This window comes from Balaenoptera acutorostrata, chromosome 2 (assembly GCF_949987535.1).
Source record: "Balaenoptera acutorostrata chromosome 2, mBalAcu1.1, whole genome shotgun sequence".
In the NCBI taxonomy this organism is placed as follows: domain Eukaryota; kingdom Metazoa; phylum Chordata; class Mammalia; order Artiodactyla; family Balaenopteridae; genus Balaenoptera; species Balaenoptera acutorostrata.
The window spans coordinates 138,900,331-138,906,509 of NC_080065.1; positions in this window are offsets into that span (position 1 = coordinate 138,900,331).

A 6,179-nucleotide genomic window follows, 5' to 3' on the forward strand; every position below is an offset into this window, starting at 1 on the left:
TCCCCCGACTACTCTCTCAGCTCCTTAAGAAATGGCACGCCTACCCATCTGCTCAAACAAATGACTGGCTAGGCCCCTCTTTGAGAGAATGTACTTGGGGGGTGACCACACACCCCAGTCCCCCAGAACTTGACTGCTGGGGGCGCCCTCTGCCCTTGTCCCCGGCTGAGCTGCTTTGCTGCAAGGGGTGCCTGACAACAGAAGGACAGCAGAATTCATCACTCTCCTAACTTGTCCGTTTGTCTTCGGCTCAGAGGGTCCTGACGGGGGAGTTTCCAGGGGCCGCACTGAAGCGCACATCATTTCTTGACAGAGACGCATGGCGGTGATTACAGGCGGCGTTAGGCACAGTCACGGCAGCTCGGCGGCTCCAAGTCGTCTCCTGAGCACAGTCTCAGACTGCCTCCACAGCCTCCCTGGCGTCCAACTCCTTTTCTAAACCACGTGTGGGGATGGAGAAGGGGGAGAGGCGGGGGGTCAGGGGGTACAAGAGGCCCGAGACAGGGCTCTCCTGCCCAGAAGTCGAGATGAGGGGTCCCTCCGTCGGCACAGTTGAGTGGGGCAGCCTGGAATGAACTTCCCGCCAGCTTCCTGTCCAAGACACAAACGCATTCCTTTCATTCTCAAGCATGAGACTCGAACCCAGATCGCCCTGGGAAAGGGAGCATTGTGACACAGTATGAAGAACTAACAGAGCACTTCCTGACATGAAAAAGAAGTGGAAAAAGAAGATGGAATCTCAGAGGTTTTCATGGCCATCAACTCCAATTCCTGTGCTGAGGTTTGAATCCTTGCCTAACTCTGTCAGGTATTTATCTGGCATTTTCTTGCACACCTTCCTGGACGGGGGCTCACTTCTTAGGGCAGCTGATTCCATTCTTGGGCAGCTTTGACTCTTAGAAAAGTGCTTCAGATTGAACAGGAACCTGTCTCCCAGAGGCTGCTCTTGGTTTGGCCTTTCAGTCTACTTTCCCAATCACAGTGTTTCTCCAAGAGATGCCTCCTTTCTGAGAATCATATGGGGAGCTCATTAAAATGCAGACTCCTGGACCCAGCCCTGACCTGGTGGATCAGAATCTCTGAGGCAGGAACCTAAGGATCTGCATTGATAAGAATGCCTGATCTGTAAGATGAGCATTGCGGGGCCCCTGAAATGAATTCAGGGCGGTGCCCCCACACAAAGAATGTCCAAAGGGAAAGCCAGAAACCCAGAGGACAAGCTTTTTCAACTTGTCAAACTCTGCCAATGGTGGGGTTGACTGAGGAGGAAGCCACATCAAATAGGGATGGACTAACCCAGGAAATCCCAAATAACAGCTAATACTAAGTACCCACCTGCACTAAAGGCTTTGACATAATCCCTGTGTGTAGGCACTACAGTTACCTCCATTTAACAAGCAAGAAAACATGTTTAGAGCGGTGACTTGCCCAAGGAAATATATCTGGGAAGTGGCAGCGTTGAGGTTTGTCTGACTCTGCACCCCCGCCCACCATCTGCCAACTTGATGGGAACGCCAGATCTAAACCTCCCAGGTCCAGGCCCCTTCCTTGATCTCAATGAGCAGACAGAGTTGTTGTCATTTAAGTGTGGAACCTGCTTTCACCCTCACTTCCAGGGTGAAATCTCTCCAGGTGCTTTTGAGGGGTACGGGCCAGTCCCAAGGAAGGGAGGGCTACCTGGGGCTTCCAGGTGATGATTCTGGCCCTGGGGAACAGCACAGACCCTCAAGGAACAGTCCTGCTTCCACAGGCTGCTCACCTTACCCGGTCACTCCCGCAGTCAGGCCCACCCCAAACATTTGCAGGGCCTGAGCAAGGGTATAAATGGAGGCCCACATAGCACATGTCTGAATCGTTGGACGTTAGAAATTAAGGTAACAAACTGTAAAAACAAACAAACAAACATGTTGTAACTTCCTGTCTTGACAAATATTCTTTCATTGTGGCCTGGAAGGCCAAGTTCAAATTTAGCATTTGAAGGAGCTCCTCCCTGGCACTTGGCAATGTGGGGAGAGCTGGTCCCCAGCCCTGGCTCCTGGCACGGCCTCCTTTTTCTTCCACACCTGACTCTGCCCCACACTCCGAAAGCCTCACACACATGTGAGAGGACCACAGGCTGCACATCCCAGCTCTGTCCATGTGCTGTGCAAGCAGTAGCACCTTGGCCCCCCTGGGGCTGGGTAGAGTCATTCTGGGCAGCCTGCTTGGGTCACGACCCCTATCCGGCTGTCTCTGCCCCCTGAATCCATTTGCAGCAGGAGCCGATCATGGGGGCTGAGATGGGAGAGGTACCCTGCATTAGTATGCCAGTCAGCCTCTTGGGGGCTGCAGTCCCCTCTCTCAGCCTGGCACCGGGCCTGGCAGAGGGGGCTGGAAGGCAGCCCCTCCCACGGCATATGAAGCACGGGACAAGGAAATGAAATCTTGAGCTATCACTCCAGGCTGCAAACGAGAGAGAGGGAGAGGGAGAGGGAAAAAGAGAATCTTATACTTCAGGCAGGGAAGGAGGTCACCTAGATCATGAGATCATGTCTGCTTCACGCCTCACCTGAAATTTGCTTATTCAATCTTCTTGTCTTTGGATTTTAAAAAGAGTGTGATGCATGTCACTTGGGGATGATATCAGCTCCTATCCTATAGGTCAGTGATCACCAACGCACCCTCTCGACTAGCAGCAGCAGCTTCACCTGTCGTTAGACATGCCAGTTCTTGGGCCCCAGTCCGACCTACTGAATCAGAAGCTCTGGAGCGGGACCCAGCACTCTGTGCTTAACAAGCCCTGCTGATGATTCTGACGCTCACTGAAGGCTAAGAACCACTGATGCAGGCCAAGCAGAGCCATTGATTGTTCCAGAGCAGAGTAGTGATCCGTGAGAGTTGTGTTCATCAAGCCGTATTCATTCAGCAAATATTTACTGAGGGCCAAACACTGTTAGGCACTGGGGATTCAACATACCGTCTGTGCCCTCAAGTTGCTCACAGTCAAACTCAGGAGCAGGCTAGTAAACAGATCAGTACGCTAGGATGTAATAAATGCTAACACCAGACAGGTGGAGAGTGCTGTCCCGTGGAGGAGTGTCAGGTAAGTCTTCTGAGAGGCAGCTCTGCGGAAACTTGGAGAAGCAGGCATTGTCAGACACAGAACAGAGAGCAGTGAAATGTTGCTGGTGACAAAGGCTCTCTCCTTGACCAAACTTTCGTCAGGCTCCTCTTAGTCCTCTTCTCGACTAGGCCGTGACCTTGGCCCCCATCCTGTCTTTGGTCCACCCAAAGACTCCTGCCAAGTCACCCTTGAGATCGATCAAATTCCTCATCCCTCACCCTTGATGTCTAAGCCCTTGGCCTGACTTTAGCAAGAATCCTGTTAGGCCAGTTTAGCAAGAATCCCCCTACCCTTGACGCCTCCTCTTAATAATTTTCCATCCATTAACCCCTTTGCTCTGCTCATTGTTTATAAGTTCCCAGCTGTCTGTTGTATCGTGAGTTGAGCCCTAGCTCTCTCCCCTATTGCAATACCCCTACTGCAATAGTCCTGAATACAGTCTTCCTTATCAGTTTAACAAGTGTCAGAATACATTTTTCTTTAACGCTGGACAGGGCAGCAGTTGTGCCAAGACTTAGAGGAAGGAAAGAATATGGCCCAGCCTATTTAGGCCCTTAGGCCAACAAGGAGGTAAGCCTGGGGAACAGGGCCTTGGGAGGCTCTCTGAAAGTTTGGAGTTTGTCCTGAAGGCAGTGGGAAGCAGGAGGAAGTTTTAAGCAGAAGCATAGCATAATTAGGCTTTCATTCTAGAAAGATCTCTCTGGCAGGCTGCTTCATGGTGAATGGATTGAGGACCCCAAGCCTGGAGCCCTGAGAGACCAGTGAGGAGACTACTGTCCCTGAATCAGAAACTCAAGCATCTGAATGTCTAATACCGTTCCCTGGTCAGTCAGCCGCAGCCAGGGCTGAGAATCACTGAAGTAGGAGGTGAAAGTGTAGAGACCAGAAGAGGGCAGGAGCAACGGAGAGGAAGGAATGTGTGTGTATTCGGGGGGTTGGGAGGATGTCCCCCAGGAGTCAGTGGGAGTCATCGGAGAGTCACTGCATTTTCAGAAGGCAAATCATGAGACTGCACAGGGGTGGTTAGTGTCTGAAAGCTTCATCCTCTTTTTTCTAGGAGCAAGAAAGATACTGGATTTTGAGGAAGCTAAACCTCCCATAAATGAACCATTTGACTTAAGGAGTTTGATTAAGACTCATTCATTCACTCGTTCATTCATTCATTCAAGAAATGCTTACTGAGTACCTACTGTGTGCTGGGTGCTGTGCAAGGTGCTGGGGATACAGTAGTGAGCAGAGATGGTCCCAGTCTAGTGGGTGAGGACGACTTTATACAAGTAATGACTCTAGTAAATGAAAAATCACAACTGTGCTAAGTGCTATGGAGGGAAAATACTTGAAGGATATATAATAGGGGATGTGACCCAGCTGGGGGGATCTGGAAAGCTTCCTCTAGACCGTGTCCCTTGTCCTGAGGTGCAAAAGATGAGTAAGAATTAGCTAGGCTAACAGGGAGGGGGTGCTACAGGCAGAAGGAGAGCATCAAAGGCTCTATGGCAGGTGGCCTTTAGCATCTCCTGTTGGGCTCTTCACAGGTATGCGGGCCCAGATGCTCCAGTCTATGGGAGAAGCCTCCCCAGGCTGTAACCCCTGACACCCCTTTCAGAAAGCCCACTGTGGAACTGGCGCTAGCAGAAAACCCCATGTTCCCCACAAGGGGCAGATGGCCAAAGGCCTGTGTGAGTGCCCTGGTGGCCTCCGACAAGCTGGCAGGAGAGGCCCAGGTGTGTGAGCCCAGACCACCTCGCAGCGAGGTCATCGCTGTCTCCCACGGGAGAAGTGCTTCCTGACAGCTGCTCTGTAGCGATTCTCCTTCAATTTCCATTTTATAGCTCCTTGTTCCCTCCTCAGTGGGAGACTGTGTCTCCAAAGAAGTCAGGCTGACATTGCAGGCTGCAATTATCATGCCCTTCCCCTGGCTGAGATCGCCTGGTCATCTCCCACCTTTGATACTAAGTTTCCCTGCATTTATTCTATTGCGCAGATATTTATCAAGTACCTGCTGGGTGCTACAGCGGATGCGAATGGATCCAAACAAAATTTGTGATGGCCTTTCCATCACCCAACTCACAGGTGACCCCACACAGCCCATCAACAAATGTTTGTAGAGGGATTGAAGGATTGAGGTTAATGAGTATTATTTAAAGCCCCAAAGGTACCCACAAGAGAACTAAATATTGCAACATGTCTATTGAAGATTTGTAGGCAGAAGGCAGAAGGGGTAAGTGAGCTAAATCCTCATTAATCACATTAAGAAGTCAATAGATACTGTCTAGAGTTGATAAATCAAGGAGCACAGGTAATAAAGCTTTGACAGGAACCAACAGAGAACGATGATTAGGAGCCCTCAGGTGTCTGGAGTCTAACATCCCGAGATGAAATTCCATTTCTGTTGCTTACCAACTGTGTGACCTTGGACAGATCACTTAACATCTCTACACCTTAGTTTTCCCGTCTGTAAAATGGGCATAATGATGGTACCTACCTCATGGGGTTATGATGAGCACTTAGGGAAACAATGTATATAAAAGGATTAGCACAGGGCTTGACACACACATGGCACACACTCAATAAATGTTAGCCAAGGCTAAAAGCAGGAACAGTTTAATAAAGGTTGGTCTCTGGGGAATAGGACCTGGGTGGGGGGTGGTGTTGGGGGAGAAGGCAGCTGCTGTTTATTATAAGTTCTCTGAACTGTTTAATTTTATGACCATATGCACATACCTCATTGCTGAAAATAAAATTTTTAAACATTCATACAAACTGGGTGATTACTATGGAAAACTGGACGTTGACTGAATTTTCTGGCTTGAGTATCTCTGTTCCCACAACATTCAAACTCCTCCCCACTTCCCTGTCCCATTTTCACCCTCAGTTGCATTCATCCCCACCCCTTCTTGTTCCCTTAGTTTCTGTTTGTCTCGATTGTCCCTACTCTTAACTGCTCTCTGTAGTACTTGGTGTCTGTATTCATTTGTTGGGGCTGACATAACAAAGTACCACAGAGTGGATAGTTTAAACACAGAAAGTTATTTTCTTCTGGAGGCTAGAAGTCCAAGATCAAGGTGTTGGAAGG